Raw genomic sequence first — 18781 nt, forward strand, 5'->3', positions numbered from 1 at the left:
ATTGAAAGTTAGTAGTCTTCCTTCCCTGATGCTAAATCAGTTTAGAATGCTGTAACTGAAATTTGTGTTGCCAGCTCCTGACACGTTGCGCTCCTGGGAAGTGCGCATATTCCCATTCCATAAAGACTGCAATGAGAAAGTCCTATTTGTCCAGTGCCACTGAACAGTGCCTTGCTGGTCTTGATCATGGTAATGTCGCTTGCTAGGACAGCAAGCAGGAGAATCTGCAACAATATCTGTCCACAGAGTAATGCCACTCCTTTTTTTGTACATAAGCATAACCACTGGGGACACAGGGATAAACCACAGTGGGGTCATACCCTAACCAACATGCCTGCAACCCAAGCAGTATGTGAAGTCAGGTCATTTCACCCAAATTTCATTTTGGAAGAGCTCTTGATGGAGATTTTTCTGAAGGAGACAAAATAGTCAGGACATCCAAATTATCGGTGCATTTGATTTTTCATTTTTAAATTACTGCTTTTCACTTTGTTTTATTATTTCAAGTTATGATGTATTGCAATGTAAGGTAGCTTTTCAGAGTCATGATCAAAACAAAACAAAACAATTCTTCAGTTCTGTTGACATGAAACATTTCAAAACAGGACAAAAAAATAAACTTGTTTGTTCTTGGAAAATTTTCAAATGTGTTTCAGTTTGGAAGAAAACCAAACGTCAAAATCCTAAAATCCTTTGCAAAACCCAACAGACATTGTCTGCAATTGCTGTGCTGCTACTCGGGATCGCATTCCCCCAGCCAGCATGAGCCCAGCATCTAGAACTATCACCTGGGTCTGGGCACTGGCATTGGCTATGCCATTAATTTCCTTGGTGAGTGAAACTAGTCATTTGCCCTCTCTCTATTTCAGCTTTCTTATTTATAAGAAGGGAATAAATGATACTGACATTTTTTGTTAAATGTTTTGAGACGTGTAGACGAGAAGGGCACAGCATTCATCTTCTTCCAGTCTCTCCAACGATTCTGCAATACAAATGGAATGCGGTAAAAGGGCCTCAGACAGGAGCAAGGTTTGCCAAAAGAAAGCATGGTCTCTGGAAACCAAAACTGGCAGGATGAAAATAATCAAAGCACCTTAAAAAAAAATGGAAGACGATCCCAAGTAGAAAAGATTTCAAGATGTACTCAAGTATTTTAAAAGGCAATAGAATTTCATAGGGTTTTCAAAGACCTAGACAACCTACTTAATACATAATGAAATAATTTAAATATAATAGGAAAAGCAAAACAAAAAAGGCCAAGTATCTGAAACATCTTTCCCAGGTTAAGGTGCTACAGCCTGGGACTGTTTCTCTGGAGCTCAGGGAAGAACAATCCCCAAGCCCTCTTCTTTTTCCGTAATACTAATCCCCGAGCTAGACAGCTGCTGGTCTTTTCCTGCACTGCATTTTATGCAGGCCATGCTAACTGAGGGCTGCGTATGAAGGGTCTCATAAGGATCATCAAATTGCCCTGTATGCTAAGGTTTTATCCCTGCCAGGTTAGGAACATCAGCGAGTGTCTGCTTAATCCTGCCTCCCTGAAGAATGTTAATAATAGTAATAGTAATAATAATAGTAATAGTAATAGTGATAGTGGTTTGGGACAGTGAGAGGCAGATTAAATATCACTAAAGGATGAAGGCAACCTTTGATTCCCTGTTATCATCAGCCCCTGCACCACACATTGGCCCGCCATAGGATGTGACCGCAGCCGCAGGGCAATGGTGCAGGTCCTCCCCTCATGCACCACTGTTTCAGGGTGAACTCTGTCCGCCACAGCTCTGAATTTTAAGATCAAAAGTGAACCTTTCTGCCCCATTTCAGCTTTAGAGCTCTTTATTTCTAGATATGCATGAAACATCACCTTCAGTGGAAAAAGTAACTAGACTAGAACTCTTGAGCAAAAAGGTGAAGAGGGCTTATTTGCCCTTCTCGTGATACAAAACTCCCAGTTAACTATTAGGTATCAGGCTAAAAACAAACCAAAAGAAGCATTTTTTTCAAACACAGCAAAAAGAAGTGTGAAACTCATCGCCACAGGATGTTGCAGAGATCAAAAATGCAAACAGGCTTTAAAAAGTATTAACATTTTAAAAAGTATTAGGGATCTTCCTGAAGAATGGATCCAGCAGAGACTATTAAATAGGATGATCCAGAAGCAGCTTCTGGCTCAGAAAGTCAATAAATCTCCAATCATTTCATTATCCATTTTTAAAGTCATTTCTTAATCATCCTTTGTTGTCTGTCCCACATGAGGCTATTTGCACCTTTGGTCTAACCCAGTACCTGAACTGTCACTCATACTTAAAGTTCATAGCAGTGGGGATTTTTTTTTTTTTTTTTTTTTTTTAAGGAAACATGCTGCTAAAGCAACATGATCAGCAAAAGAGAAAATCAGGTTTAAAAAGACACGGGAGTTTCTCATGATAGACAGTGGCACAGTGTGTTATGTCTGTGCAGTACCTATGAATAGCTTCTTTATTTTTATAGTCACAGTAAGGTACAGTATGTGTCACCTCTGAAGTTTAATGAACCTGGCATTCCAGGAAATGAAAGGAAAAAGGTAGACCACAAAAGTGTATCTTTAAAGATGTCTCAGGCAATTAATCTTTTCCAACAGGGAAACTGGATTTCTTAGTTTTTAGGTTCATTAAAGATATATTCACAGTATTATATTATATAACATGTTGTCTTAAATAATGACAAATCAGCACGTAAGTACAGGAGAAATTATTTAATCTTTGGGGAGAAAAAAGATTATTTTGAGGCTTAAGGGGGGACAATTGTTTTCCCCTGTGAGTTGTGGGAATCTCAGAGAACAAGGATGAGTTCTTGTAGTGTTTTATCTTCATGGACGTGGAAGGTGATGGATCGCTTTTGTTTTGACTGTTTTGTTTTATGAAGAAAAAGGTATTCTCCATCTGGTGTGCCCTACTTGGGAGAAACTGTGGTCAAATTCTACAAAGTCGCTCTCATGTTTTCCTTACACCTTTTCCTTGGAACTCACTTCTGTTGTCCTACCAGTGAAAAGCCTGGTAGTGGGAGGGCGATGGAGGTGATGCCCTTTGCTTGAAAGTCAGGACACCCAAGCTGAGCTTGCTCAAGTCTCAACATCAGCTGCTTGCTGATCCAGATGGTAATGTCATCCAGCACCCAGCCAGGAGCTCCTGGTTATGTGCTAGCCCTTGTACGATCATAGATAAAGAGTTTAAAGGGGTTTCTTTGCTTCACATTTCTCTGGGAATAAAGACAGAGCAAAATAATTTATATATCATATCCACTGGAAATAGCCATCAGATAACTAGCAGGACACAGATCACAATCTGGTTCCCAGTTTTAAAGAACATGGTTTTTTTCAATACTCAAACCCTATGGAGGTTTGCCAAGAGCAGAGCAGTTTCTTGTTCCTTTAGGAAGAGGTGTCTTAGCCTTTATCAGGAAGAGGGAATTTCACACCGAGGTGTGCCAGGCTCCATTCTGCCTTAGGACAGACTTTACTACCCATGTTATTCAGATTAACTCCACCCGATGACATAGTTTACACATTTTCATCCTCACCCTCACTCACCTTCAATCCTAAGATATAATTAAGAATCCATAAGATTTATAAAAAATCCTACTTTTTGGTTTATACCCCAGATCTGAACTATTTCTGTCAGTGCTGAACCCTCAATTATATCAGCAGAGCTTCTGACTTATTTTCAAGATGAATCAGGTATTGAAGCACATGAACATTATAAATAGTCGTTACTTTGCCAGTCAAAGCATTTCTTGGGATTTATGACACTTCCCGCATATCTCGCTTTCCTTGTGAGATGTCTTTTGGTGGGTTGCTTTCTTTTTTAATTCTGCCTATATCCCCACTGTTCCAATGTTTATAGCATGTTCCTAAAACCTTCTGTGGCTTTACCATATTTCATTTATTTTTTCTATTTAAAATAAGTCATTTTTCTAAGCTTATGATCTTTGGTACAGAGTCCATACGTGATGCATCAACAATACAGGAGACAGATTTGACAAGTGTCTTTTTGTAGTCTTCCTCCATCCTTCACATTAACTCCTCATTTTAGGGTCGTTAGTGTTGCAGGTGGCTTATGCTAACCTAGTGATTGCACATACCTAGAGTTAAAAGGGTAGATATGAACATCACTAATTCATCAACTAGTCGTAACTGAATCATTTGCAATTATCTAACCGTACCATGGAAACCAGAGGCCATGTAGCTGTAGCTTCTCATTGTTGAATTTGCCCTTTTGATCCACATCCTTCTCCTGACAAACTTTTGGCTTTTGAGACAAGCCGCAATGTCAGAGACCAGCTGCCATGCAAAGAGCAACAAGTCACCCAGGTTTCAAAGCTGGCACTGAATCAGCAAAAGCAGTAAACTAGGCCTTGGAAATGCTTCCTCTAGTCAGAGATATTTCTACTCTGTCACTGCCTCTGTTGTATGATATCAATTTCACAGATGAACACCAGAGATGCCCGCTGATGTGAATCTACCTGCTGTGGAAAAATAACCAAACATAAAAAGAACAATGAATTAAGCTATTCCACTTTCTTGCAAAGTACAGGTGGAACAAACTGGATTTTTTTTTTTCTTCAGCACTTAGAAAAATGTAACAGTTTTAGATCTCATCTAAACTTGTAGTTCAGCTTAAAGATTGTCATCTCTCACAGGAAGGACAGTTTGTGTGCTTCTTACCTCTTACATTCAGCCAAAGAAATTGAAAACCACTCACAGAATTGTCCCTGAATGAAGACCGATTCTGAAACTATTATAAACCAGAGATATTTGATGAGATTGGGAGCACTTCTGTGAACTGAACTTCCACAGAATAGTTCTCAGAAATAACAACAGGTTAATGACCTATTTTTCTTGAAAACAAATATTGCAGAAAGTTTAACTTTTTATACGCTCATCCAAACCAAATATGATGCATCCCTAGTTGTCTTGGAGAGACCCTGCACTTAGGAAACTAGAGGAAAATTATCCACAGCTATTATTTTCATGGGCTGAACACCTGCTGAGTATCCACATCATCTTACACAGGTTGGGGTATGCTATTGCTTCAGTATAGCTTGATCGCCGTTGAGGTTACAAAGTCAATCAAACTCATCAAACTCACTCTATACTTCCAGATGTAAAATAGGAGCAATTTCTGCACAGCAAGGCAGGAACCTCAAAGCTCCTTTCAAGGCACTGTATTCTGCAATGGTCATTTGGGGGCTGTCTCAGCTGATGATGTATTAGCAGCAGCCAGGAATATTGAGACGACAAAGTTTCACTTAGATCAAGGGTATCATCTGAAGCAAAGCCATAAATGCAGTGAACTTTTAAATAAAACTTTCTTTGATAAAAGGTAAAAAAGGAATGAAGTGCTTTATTCAAGGTCATTCTGAAGGAAAATGATGACACTAAGGAGAAGACAGGGCTCCTGGCTGAAGGACCACAATCTTTCCTTAGGGTTGTGGGTTGCCCAGTGCTCTTAAGTGAGGCATCTCTGCATTGCAGACTGCAAAACGTTCCTAGTGTGGATACTGCAACGATGATAAAACCGTTCTGTTGTATTAGGATGGTAAACCTTCCTCCATGCAAGCATAGATAAACTGTAAGCACAATTCTGCTGCTACGATTAGAGTTGTCTCTTCTGGCCCACCTGTATCTACTTTCAAACTTTCTCATGCCCTGACTGAATCCACTAAAGAGATGTGCACAAGTTGGATCCAGAGCACGCTAAGATAGCTTTCAGTGTACCTTGTAGATGTTCCCTGGGCATTAGCGAAGGTGCCTGGAAGTCCAGTATCTTCATGTGTACTTTACCACATCCCATCATTCCCTGTGAATCCACAGAGGTTTGCCAGTGCTGTGTGTGACCTCAGGAATCCCCAATTAAAAGGGGGACATTGTATCATCCTTCACAAAGCCACTCAGACACTGGTCTGAGATTGGACTAAGGGAAAGTAGTCAAAAGCTGAAGGAGCTACACAGCTGAGTGGGTTAAATGACAGGATGAAGCTGGTTGCTACAGAGAACATTCATAGGCCAAGGAGGAAATAACAGCTAGTGAGGAACTGGAAGTATCAGAGAGGGAAAAAAAAAAAAAAAAAAACAGCTGGCAATTTTGCAAAAAGCTATTTGCTTGCATCACCTGTGCCCATGGAGAACAAGTGTGCCAGTGCTGTTGATGAATTCTTATCAAGGCTAAGTTGGAGAGGTTTAGAGAGGAGGCACAAGAATAATTACGGTTCTGGAAAATAATCCTCTACTCAAGGACCTCAGTCTCTTTAGCTTAACAAAGAGAAGATGAAGGGGGACTTCTCTCTATTAGAACCTATATATAGAAGAAAAGTGTGATGACAGGCAGCTCTTCAGCTCAGCAGAAAGAAATATGATCTAGTACTTAAAAAGTGTAAGTTAAACAAACTCAGACTAGAAATAAGGTCAAGAAAAAGTAATTTCCAATGCTATGGAGGTGGATAAGTTCTTGCATGCTAGAGACTTTCCATTGCTAAACATTTTTAAATGAAAACAGGATTTTATAACGTATGCTAATATATTAGGCAGTCATTCATTCAGAGATAAATTATATCTGCGCTATAGAAAATGTCATACTAGATGGTGAGAGCCTGGTTTTAAAGTCTAGGAATCACTGCCATGGATAAGTGTTAACTGCAAAAAGGCAGTGGCCCGGAGAGTAATGGGGAAAATGTATGTACTTTGGTACCCAGCACATGCAGCAGAGCACTTGCATTGTGCCTTATTATCAGTCTAAGGAGAAGAATTTAAACCTGCCTCTAGGCCCCGGCTGAACTGAGCATCCATTTCACTGTGAATGGACCTGAAAGTGCCTGGGCATGGTGCTACACAAGCTGCAGTGCTGCATGCTGTGGCTACGAAAAGCATCATGCCTAACCAGAAGCCCTGTGAGATAGGGTGGCCCTCAAGGGAAGTGTGTGACCACGCCATGCCAGTAGTTACTACATGGGGTCTTTAACAAGGGCTCTGGCATGCTGATCTGAGTAGGCAGCAGCCTTCTCAGATGTGTATCCTGTCTCGACCAAAAATGATACATATTCCTGGCCAAGCATCAATCATTTTTCTCTTATCACTGGTACTGCTTGGGTAAGAGGAGGCTCTGCAACTGTTTCTTGAAGCAGAATCCAACAGCATTGCTCTGGCTCCTCTGCTCTCTCGCTTTCAGTGTACTGTGTTTTGGCCAAGTCTACATCTACTTAGTGCAGCTCATCTCTTTTCTGCCCAGAGCTCTTTATACCTCTCCTATCTGCACAAGGACAGACACAGCTCTTCAGCTCTTCAGTTCCCACAGAATTTGAGGCACCTCTTAACATCCATTTTATATTTTTCTTTATCCCAGCTAAAATGGTGGACCTATGGAGTATAACTGCTTCATCAGCCCCCATCCTTTGTGTCTGTACTTGACATTCCTGTGACACCCCAGTGCTTTCAGAAAGAGGATGACCTTTAAACTCAAGCTTTCCATTAATAATAAATCTATTCAAATCCAACAAAAACTAGTCTAAACACTATTATATATTAATATGTACATTTAAATTAATAGTTATATGCATTATATAAATTTATACTACACAACACTATACTACAATATAATAACCAATCCCTTGCAGAAGAAGGTCTTCTTGAGGGGGAAAGAAGAGACTGGGGAAAAGCAGTTGAATAAATTATAGATTAAAAGTGTAATAACAAATGGACTGCAATGGCTGAGAGAGCATGGGAATTTGCATTTTTACAAGGATTTATTATGCTTACTGTATCTGTGTTAGTAAAAGCTGCAACTGTCTGAGCAAAACTTTTTTTTTTTTTCGGCTGACATAGCACTCAGGCATTTTTTTTCCCCTTTTTTTTACTAAAGAAAGGAGAGGCTTTTTATGAATTAGTGTACTGCAATGCTAAGTTTTATATTACCTATAAACTAAGGTAGTAAAAAAAGTCACATCATTTTAACCTTGAAGGCAATAGGGATGTGGTGAATGTGTAAAAACTTAATGCCCTCCAGTGGCTGGTTAAGTGGTCAGTGTTGATGAGTGGGAGTTTGCATCTATCTCATAGTAGTAGTATATTTTCATTGCATTTTCTTCCAGGGGGCTGTCTGAAGTTTAGGCTGCATTTCCAAAGCAGTTAGGCCAAGCAATTGCTCTACTGATGAGAAGACAAGCAGATTCCGACTGAAACTTTTTCGGTGACCTTGAAGGTCAACTGGATACTTAGTGCTGCTAACATATCAGGGCCTTTTTGTTGTGTTAAGGGTCTTGCAACCAAGCTGATTCTGTCTGGAAAAGGAAGCATTCGTGCCCAGCAGCTGGCAAGTGTTACATTTCCCTCTGAGACCCTGAGACCTTGAGGAGTTCATGAGCATACAGTACCTGTCTAAATAAAACTGATGTCATGAGCTGTAGTTGTAGAATGAGTATATAAGATAATAGTGTCCTTGCTATGAAAAGAGTTATGGTTTTTACAGTACTTCACTGCCATGTTTCAGAAATACAATGGATAAATCATTCATTACTAGAAGAAAAGTATATTCAAATAGATTTTAATGTAAAATCTGATTTCAGTCAATAGCAATTTTGAACGAAAGGCTGAAGCGGTCTGAGTGGGCCAAAAAATTCCCCCTTTTTTTATCTGCTTGTTTTAGATCAAAGCAAATATGCTTAAAACACAGGCTCTCTGTTTGAATAGAGTAAATGAGGCAGTCTCATAAACATGCTTTTTGAAGAAAGTCATGCAGATGTTTCACTCTTTAAAACTGCTTTGCTGCTATGCAAAACAAACATGATCGACTGTACTTGAGCTGGTTGTTTTGGATACCCATTTTCCCAGGACATCCATTTTTCTCTGAATTCTTCCCTGTCGTGGTGTAAAATACTGTCTTGTGTTTTCTCTGTTTGACTGTAACAATTCTGACAGCTAAAGATGTTATAGTAAAAGTCCATGCTCTGTGTGTGTGAGTGTGTGTGTGTGTGTGGTGCTTGCAATTCCTACAGGATAAGAGCTTCTGTATAAATGTAAATATAAGTCATGGTCTTACTTGAACTGTTGACCCTTTGTTGCTGTCTTTTTGACAGGATGACGAGCACAAATAGCAATTGCCAGAATGAAATGGTACAGTAAAGCCTGGTATTTGCTAATTTTTCAACACCCAGACTATCTTCAACATATTTAAGAACTTGTTGTTGAGTTCTGTCTTCAAAATTAAAAATAAAAAAGGCAAGGTTTCAGTTAGAATAAGCTTTCAAAAGCAGCCAGTGGACATATGGCTTTCACTTGAAGTTCCAGAATTAAAATAGGCACATCTGAGCCTAACTCTCACCGGGAGGCAAGAAAAATGGTCTACTTTTCATTCCCAGACCTATTGTTTTTCTAGCTGTTTTTTCCTGCTGGCTGTTTTCCATAGGCAAAAAGTTTATTATCTGCAAAAAGTTCTGCTAAGTTCTTTGGAATTTCATGGACCCACAAACATTGCCCCAGACAGTGTGTTTTGCCACAGTGTCTGGGCTCATGTTTCTGATCTGATGTTTTATATGAGACACACAGACAGGTCTTCCTTTTCTGTGAAATTTCGTAGCATATTATTCAAATGCCAAATAAAGTCTAAGGCAAACAATTCCTTCTGCAAAGAATTTTTATTATATACTTCTTGCTACCTACTTTTGCTAAGAAAGAAAGACAAGGTGCTACTGATTCTTGCTTTTACCAGACATGAACTTCCATTTTTACTCAAATAATTAGCAATCACATTACTGTTGTCTGAACTTGAAATATATGTTATTTGGATTTTTGGTTATCATCACGCCTCATAGATGTCAATGTAACATTCAAGCAAGTGAAAAGAATTGGTGCTGCTAAAACTTGCACTAGCAGTTTTAGAGTTTGAAAAGTCTAGTTAAGGTCAGGTTAAAAAGGAAGGGGACTTTAATCTGCTCAGTAGTAGGTCAAATTGTCATACAAAGCTGATGCTGTTTCTTTTTTATCTTGTGAGCTGGTTCACTGTATTTCTTCCTGACTTCCTGCTTTCTGGCCCATGGCTTACTGGACCCAAACCAGAGATTCCCGCTGTTTGAGAACAAAGAGCTCCTATAATCATCAGGAGGATGGAAACTTGCCATTTCCATTGTGTGCCACTAGCTTGTCAAGCTGGTTTGATGACACAAGCTATTCCCAGCATAATCCACCTAGCTGTCTTTCCCCAAAGGGAAAAAAACACTTTTATTAGAGGCCAAAGATGATATATGCCACTGGGATAACAGGACTTTTTATTTTATTTTTTTCATTGATGACTAAACTAGCAGTGCCAAGAGTTAAAGTGTTCCTGGAGAAAGTGATTGTCACTGTGGCTGTGCATGGAAGCAGATGTCCATTTTTAGCTTTCAATCCTTTCATTCAGACTTTGGATTGTATTAACAACAATCCTGAGTGCTTAGAAGGGACCATGGCTTTTATCAAAGCACAAATATTATTGCATAGCACAAGTGATATTAAATCGATCAAGTCTCATCAAACAACTCCTGGCTCTTCTTTCTTTCTATACTCTGTTTTTAAGAAGCAGAAGGAGTAAATCCATCACCCATCTATTGCAATCTGGCAAAAATAATGGGAAGAATCTAGGCCAGTTTGAAAAATATTAACTGTGATATAGAAATGTCAGTGGGAGATCTGAGATCCCCTGCAACATCAAGATCCATATATTGTTTCAGAGGTACCTTGCATGTTGTTTAGCATTTTATCTCCAACATCTAGTGAACTTAAAGAAAGCTCAGGAAACCATTGCTGAAAGCAAAAGGGTTAATTTGACACTCATTGCACTGCTTAAAAGAGATTGATTTAGCGTGTGAAGCAGATGATATATTCCCTTTTAAAATGTTGCATAATTCTAGTACTGACATAAGCACACCCAGAATGGGTCCCATCTCCAGCCAGTAGAGGAGGAGTGCAACTCAAACGGTAACAATCTTTCTTGTCTTTCAGCCACCCCATCTTATTTTTGGTGTCTCACCCAACTGAGAGTGACCTTCCCTCTGTTGCTCTCAGTTCCTTTTAAAGGACAGCTAAAGCAGTAGGAATATCGTTTTAAAAATCCCTTACACGAACTTTTGCAACCTTCATGCCAGCTTGGCTTGTATGGGTTTATTTCATTGGTATTATTCTTGGAAGCCATGAACAGAATATATCTTACCACAATATAGATGTCTACATGTGGGCTAGCTGTTGGTGGGCACCTTTAAGGAGCAACTCACCTCATCTGTCTGTTTTAGACATTAACTTTAGGATAAAAATACTCATGTTCTAAGATGGTAATTTCTCTCCTTTGGTCCTGAAGTGACCAAAGATATACAGAATGTAGGGGTGTGGGGGCGTGTGGGTGTGGGTGTGCATATAGATATATGTATATATATGTGTGTGTATGTGTGTGTCTGCGTCTGTGTCTTTGTGTGTTTATATACACATATATGTATGTTTAGGTAAACATATAGATATATAGGGAACTGAAGATCAAATATAGGCACATGTGCAATGAATATATCAGAGCAGACTAGTTCTTGAGTTCAGGTCAGTAAACTACGATATATTGTTTTTACTTTTCTAATTTTTTCTGCAACTGAAAAAACAATTTCTCTTTTCCACAGAAATTCTCATGTTTACATAAGAGTCAAAATTAAGCATTTTAAGCAGAAACCAGAAAAAATTGAGACAAAAATATCACGTGACATGTTTCATGAGAGATACTGTTTGCTCTCCTTTCTGGTTTCTATTTTGGACCTAGACTGACTACATCAACTATGTGGCGTTACCAGTGCTCTTTCAAGGGGAGAAAGCAGCTCTACAACTTGGAACTCTTCCCTGAGCAGGCAATAGAAACTCATCTCAATGAGTTTGTTCCCTGAGCATTTTGCTCAGTGTAACTTCAACTGTAGAAACAAGTTCTAGCAGCTAATTGCACATTTTACAGTTGGTGAACAACATGTAAAGTAGCTCTGAGCCCTATATGGTGATCTTTCTATTCCTACAGCTATCAGCTGTCCTTCAGGCTTTTATACAGAAATATCAGTTCTATTTTATTTTATCTTATTTTGGTTTCACAAAATATCTCTGAATTCTCGCATGGCTGGCAGTGATCTGGAGTGTAAGATTTGATTTCTCTACTGTGTTGAATATTCCCTAGTCTATTTATTCTATACTTTTTTATTTGTTTCCTTTCTAATACAATTTCCCAGTTTTCATTTACCTTAAATGTTGTCAGTGTTTCTAGGTGAGTTTGTCTCTTTTCTCTGAGTTTTCCTCTTTATTTCTATTTCCATTTCCTAAGTCATGATAATCCCAAATAAAGATGTAGTACTCCTGACCTATAACAGCAGTGGAAGACTACCCATGTTTTTTCCTCATTACTATTACACTACTATTGCTGTATACTGAGAAGAGATCTTCCCTGAGCTGGCCTGAGTAAAGACCCCTGTGTTTTTTAACATGGTATGTGGTCGTTCAACAAAATGGAAACCTTGCGGAGACTGTCACCATCTGCATCTCACCAGTATCTTGCTTCAAGAGTAAATGTTGAGTGTTTGTCAGTTGTATTTGCAGTAGTCCAAAAAGGAAAACACTCCTGATGCATCTAGGGAATAAATAATTAATTCTTTGTATCTTATCAGTGGAAAGTATTTCTAATTAAAAACTCCAGAGCTTTTTCCTTTTTCCTCTTTGCAGAAGCCAGTAGAGGGTAGGAGTTATGATAATGAAATGTAAAAGCCTTATCTTAGGCATTTTTTATAGCAGCAACATATATTGCTTGCTGATTGCAGCAGAATATTTTGAAAGCAGTGCTTTCTTCATTTTCAGGTTGTTGTTCCTTTGTAATATCCCCCAGAGAAATATAACAGTGGAAGAGGTAAATAATGAGTTACAGTTCTAGATGAAGAAGATACCTTTAGCTCTTCCATAGAGCTGTTACCATTAAAAGCCCTAGATGTCTGTTGTTTTTTTTTTTTTTTTCTGAACCAATATGCAGTCATCTACAGAACTTGCCTAAGAAGCAGTCAAAATAATTTTGTAGCTGGTGCCAGATTTTAATTTATAAAGAGGTTTCAAACTGCTGCCATTACTTTTTCATATTTATACCAGCAGGCAAGTCTACAACTGAGACAGACTTTATTAAATTCATTCTGTGTTTAACAAAACAAAAAGCAACCAAAAATAACACCAAGAACCCCAGCTTTTTCAATGCCCGATGTTGACATATTTTTTTTTCTTCCAAGAAGAAATGCTTATGGAATTATGTCAAAATGTCAAAGAAATGGGATTATGACCAAACCTCTGTTTATATGTGTAAGGAGCTTTGTTTTACAGAATAAAAATAGTTTAGACTGATAAAATGATAAGGAATAATCAGGGACCTATTTTTCCCTTTCTCTGTTCCTGTCTTACTGACAGGAAGCCCAACTGGGAGATCAGATTAGGTCTGCATAATTTTTGATGGAGTGTATCTTTGGAACTATTCTTCCAGGTAATGTGTGAATTTTTGAGGAACCCATATGCCTTGTGTTGGCAGCAGGTGTTTCACAAAGAAGCTTATGAGCACATTTTGGGGTTGCTTTGCAATGCAGATTCGGGGAGCTTTAGGCTACAAAACAGTGGGTGAAATACTCTTATTTTTTATTACTCCTCTTTTGCTGTAATGCAGCACACCTTCACCAAGTGAAGTCTTTATATCTGTATTGACCTTGACAAAGCTCATATAGGAAGCTGATTATTCAAATATAACAAAATCATATGCATTCTATTGTTTTGTAATTTTTTTCTGTTTTGTTTTCCATGTAAAGTAAATTTTTTCAAACAACTGCCTTAGTATTTTTCTGAATTCATTTTCTGTCACCCTTTCTCTCCTTTCTGTCTCTCTCTCTCTCTAATTTTGAATTACTAACTAAAAGACAAATGCCTACTCTAAAGCTAAAATGCATTATTCAAAAGGAAAAGGAAAAGGAAAGGGAAAAGGAAAAGGAAAAGCAAAAGAAAAAGAAAAAAAGAAAAAAGAAAAAAGGAAAAAGGAAAAGGGAAAAGGGAAAGAAAAAGGGAAAGAGAGAGAAAAAGATGCATCCATTCTGATCACACTCTTACTCATGGGGCTATGAAAGACTTGAAACAGCTTCCCCAGAGTAAAAGAGATGACTTGATTTCTGGATTCAAGCTCTGTTGCTTGTGATGGAACTACTTGTAAAAGAATCACAGTGTTTAAATCTTGCTATTTCTACAAATGATTTATTTATAAGCCAAGGATCCCTCCTTACTCTAAGACAGAAGCATGGTGTATAAAGTTTTTTCAAATGTAGGCACCAAGAATTAGGTCAAAACAGTGCTGCGACATAACAGATAGCGGGGACCATGTAGCAGTAGCATTGATAGATGCATATAAAAGTTGTTTAATTATGAAGTATCCACTACAACCTGATATATCATTATTGTTGTTTGTTGCTGTTATATAACATATCTAAGGGTCAAAGCTGGAATTAAGACCTTTCATGGTAGGTGCTCTAAAGATGTAATACATGTCCATCTATCTTCTGAACCTCCAGAGGACAATTGATCTTATGCACTATAAACACCTATCTTATCTATTTGTAAACTCATCTTTATTGCACTCTGGAGTTGCATAATGTTCACCTGACTTTACAGAGAACCCAGAGTCCTGACAGTTTCATAGTTAAAATTAGGTGAGATGAGTCTCTCCTGAAATAAATGCAGATAAATGGACCGTATTCAAATCAAATCAAATATTATGTGCCTAATTAAGCTGTAAAGTCTACTGTGGAGTTTACTATCAAAACATCAGTGAATAATTTAGACCATCTACTCTCCCTATGGAGTCAAGAGAAGTACTGTAACTGGAAAGTGCATGGTAGATGCCTGTTGCAGGTGATCTGAATAGGGTCCAATGTTAACATGTGTCTGTATTATGTAGAAGGCCCAAAATACCACCTTAATGCAGGAATCTTAGGATGAAGAACAGAGGTTGAAGTCACAACACATTTCCAGGTTGGAGAGAGGTAGTCAAAAGGGCTAAATCTGGTCTAGTGTCTTCCTTAATATCCCGCTATAGTCTATTGAATGAAACAGGATCCTCCAGAGACTATTACAGAGCAGCTGAATTAGGTGCCTGCTCTAAACTGCCCTCTCCATTAACTATAGCAGGAGCTTACAGGAGATTAGTCTCACTAGGCTGACCCTAACCTTTTGAATACTGTTTGTGCAAAAGGCTGGACAGAGCCTTCATCTCAGTGGGAGAGCTGTGCAATCGTGCCATCGTTTTGTGTCAGGTGCACAGAAATAATGTGTTTTTTTGAGCACTGGTAATGGAGATGTCTGCAGCTTCCCTCACTATCCACTCTTCTCTCGCAGAAAGTCTGCATCTTGGTATGCCTGCTGTATTTGTTCAGGGTATGCAGCTTCACAACCAGAATGCCTTGGGTCAAGGACATGTTGATGATTGTGGTTTTGGCAGTCTGATGATGATGTTGATCTCTAGCCCTAGTGCATGGGGAAGTATGTGGCAGAGATGCGGAGTCAATGGGGATCTAGCTATGCCTCATCTAGCTCTCCAGCCAGTGACTTCAGCCGAAGCAGAGAGAGAACTGGTCTACAGCAGATAAGCCACGAGCTGAGAATGTCACCACCTACCAGCTTGCAACCAAGTCTGAGCTTCGGGCAACATTTCTACATACTGCCCATGAATTCAGAGGATTAAAGCTTCAGAGTGGCCCTTTAGTGGTAAGTATAAATTCTTTCAGGAATGCTACGTGAAAAATACATTTAGTCACACAGCTAAATGGTCAAAAGACAACGGAATGTCAAAGTTATACTTGCATAGGGCACTTTAACTGAGTGCTTTTCTGAATGTTCATTATAAAACTGTCACTAATAACACATTCATCTACTCCTTCACAAAAAAAGCAAGAGACTATCAAGCTGCTTTTCCTGCAACTTTCTACATGTAGCATCTTGAAATTGTGTGCACTGTATCTTTACCCTTACTGACAAGTTAATTTGCCTGGATCAGAAACCTCTATAAATAACAATTGTAACTAGGCTACCACTCTATAGCCCATTTATCCCCTTCAGCAGAGTAAACCAATAAACTAGAAGGACTCAAGAATTTCCTTAATCTTTTAAAACACAAATTACTGATTTTTTTTTAATGGTCAGGATTTGAAGTTAAAAAAAAAAAGGAGTTAAGAGATGAAAACTATATAGTTTAGAACATTAGAAAACTTCAAGAATCCTAATTTAGCTCTCCTTCTTTTATCACTTTTTTTTTCTTTGATTATTTCAGGAGATGGTAATAGAGATCATAGTTCAAAGTTAAAAGAAAATTTTCCCTTTGCCTTCAGTGGCCTTTGGATTATTAGGTCCAGAGTGGAATATAGCTATTTTAATGGAAGTCTATTAGTTTACTGATTAGTGTTCAAACTACCTATTCTCCAGTAATATTTTTCCACTTTGTGACTGGTGATACAGAATTAAGATAAAGTTTAAATAAGTTTGGGAAGAATTCCTGTCTCTCTTCTCTTCTCCTCTGACTCCCAAGAAGACAAAACCTCTGAAACAGAAAATAGGGAAGAATGAAATGAAATGAGGAAAGAAATGATCCTTTTTATGAAACCCAAAATGAATCTAAATTGAGAAGCCTATGCATTTTGGACAGTAAGGGTGGAATTCATTTCATCTGAATTTATACATCTACAGTTTAGACAACTATTTCCAAATATCCACTAGTCTCTGGCTCCTTGCATAATCATATAATCACTGGGGGAAAGAGAGGCACATTTTCAGTACAGTCTGTCTGAACTGTTTCATAGATATCAGGAGGAGACTGATCATACCCTTAAAATAGCCCTTTCTTTCTACTTATATAGAAAACCTGCCGGGGCTACCTCAGAAGGAGACACCTACGTCCTATCAAGTGAATCCTCCTCCAAGTGTCATTCTTCATTCTATCCAACACAGCATATGATATTGGAAGAATAAGATAAAACACTTTAAAGCTAAATAGAATTAAGATACTCTACCCCTCAAGGAAGATCATGCTTAGAAGATTTTAAAGTCAATATCTAAATTCCAGACTTTCAGATAACATGAATGCTTACATTTTGTCTCAGGTGTTTGCAAACTAATTAAGTTTGTTGCTTCACGAATGAAGACAATGGCTTCCTATGCAGACTAAAAAGACCTGCTGTTCTACTGCAAAGGCTTTTTATTCCTGTTTTCTATATTTACTGACAGTATTATTGATGTATATGACAATTCTAATTAAAAAAAAAAGAGAGAGAGAGAAAGAGAGAGAGAGAGAGAAAGTAGTAGATGGTCTTTTGTTCTAATACCAGGTCATAACCTATGAGAACTGAGCTACTGATTCAGGCAAAGACATTCTCTCTGCTGGCCACTTATTTCATGCGTGTCATTGCAGTGCTAGTAATCCAGCAGGTATATGAGAAAAGGCACGTCTTAACATTTAATATGTTACAGCTATAGCAGTGGAATAGTTGATAAATGCAACTCCTATGCATAGAGTTTGAGGCCATCTAAAGTATCTAAATAAAGCTTCTGCCTAGCACAGGCCATGGAATTACACTCACTAATTCTTGTGATGGTCCAGGCAGTTTCTGGTTGACCTGAAGCATGTCTCTTAGAAAGACTCAAAGGCTTTTCCTGGGTCAGAGGTTTCAAGTGATGGAGAATGCACCATATCCCTAGGCAAGTTGTCCTAACAGCTAATTACCTTTGCTGTTAAACTTTTTACAGGGTATTTCTACTTTGATTTTGTTGAGCTTAAACTTTCCGGCATTGAATTGTATCATCCTTTTGTCTGGCAGATTAAAGAGCCTGGTACTTTTAGAAGTTGTCTCTCTGTGTAGATACTTTTAAAACTGATCAAGTCACCTCTTAACCTCCTTTTTTCATATTATTCTGATAGTACTAAAAGAAAAGAAAAAAAGAAAGAGGAAAGGGGGTCACGTTTTGCAACTAGGTGCATTTGGACAGCTTCTGTTGAAGAAAATCAGTGCCACAATTGTGCACACCTGTAGAAGAAACATGCCCATTAGTGATTTGCAGGGTATGGTTTTCAGAAAATTCTGTGAACATCAGATGAGCATCCTACTGTTTTTGTTGATGCCAGCTAAGTAGACACCACATGCCCTCTGCTGGGGGTAGCATTACTGATGGCTGAATCAAATGCAGAGCAGTCTTCCTAGCCAAAGGAAAGAAGCAATCTGCATTGATTTTTAAAGATAAAGAACTAACAGTGGGATTAATACTGTCCATTTTCTCTCCTATCATAAAGGCCAATTTTAGCACCACTTCTAAGCTATTTAAAGATTATTTTCTTTCTTTCTTTATGATTATTTCAGGTCAAATAGGTTTCACTTTTTGAAATTGCACTGTAGTGAACTGTCTGGCTTTTTCTGTTATTGATTAAAAAGTAATGCTTGGTTAGTAAGCATCCCAGAAAAGCTGTAACATTTCCAAGTTACAGCTGTAAACATTCATCTAATAAATTAAATTAAAGGTAGCAACTTTTGGGACTGGTACACATGTATCAAGTTATCCCAGCCTATCTGTCTTTAGGCACTGTCCTAATGGTTTGTGGCAGCAGCGATTCTGTTCTCTGCACCCTGAATGTTAGATCGTTAGAAAGCTGGGTTAGTTCTGACCCATTTTCTGTCCTAATCAGCATTCCACGTGGATCCGTTGCCAGTA

General features: G+C 38.4%; 1 long non-coding RNA gene across 1 annotated transcript in view; it reads left to right on the plus strand.

Moving 5' to 3' along the window:
• Nucleotides 1-18382, plus strand: part of LOC135330519 (uncharacterized) — a 39253-nt gene extending 20871 nt beyond the window's left edge. The window contains exons 3-4 of the long non-coding RNA XR_010392538.1: nt 15552-15793; nt 16939-18382. This is a non-coding gene — a long non-coding RNA (uncharacterized LOC135330519). The remainder of the gene's footprint in view (nt 1-15551; nt 15794-16938) is intronic.
• The last annotated feature ends 399 nt before the right edge of the window (nt 18383-18781 follow it).

Source organism: Dromaius novaehollandiae, chromosome 1 (genome assembly GCF_036370855.1).
Source record: "Dromaius novaehollandiae isolate bDroNov1 chromosome 1, bDroNov1.hap1, whole genome shotgun sequence".
Taxonomy (NCBI): Eukaryota; Metazoa; Chordata; class Aves; order Casuariiformes; family Dromaiidae; genus Dromaius; species Dromaius novaehollandiae.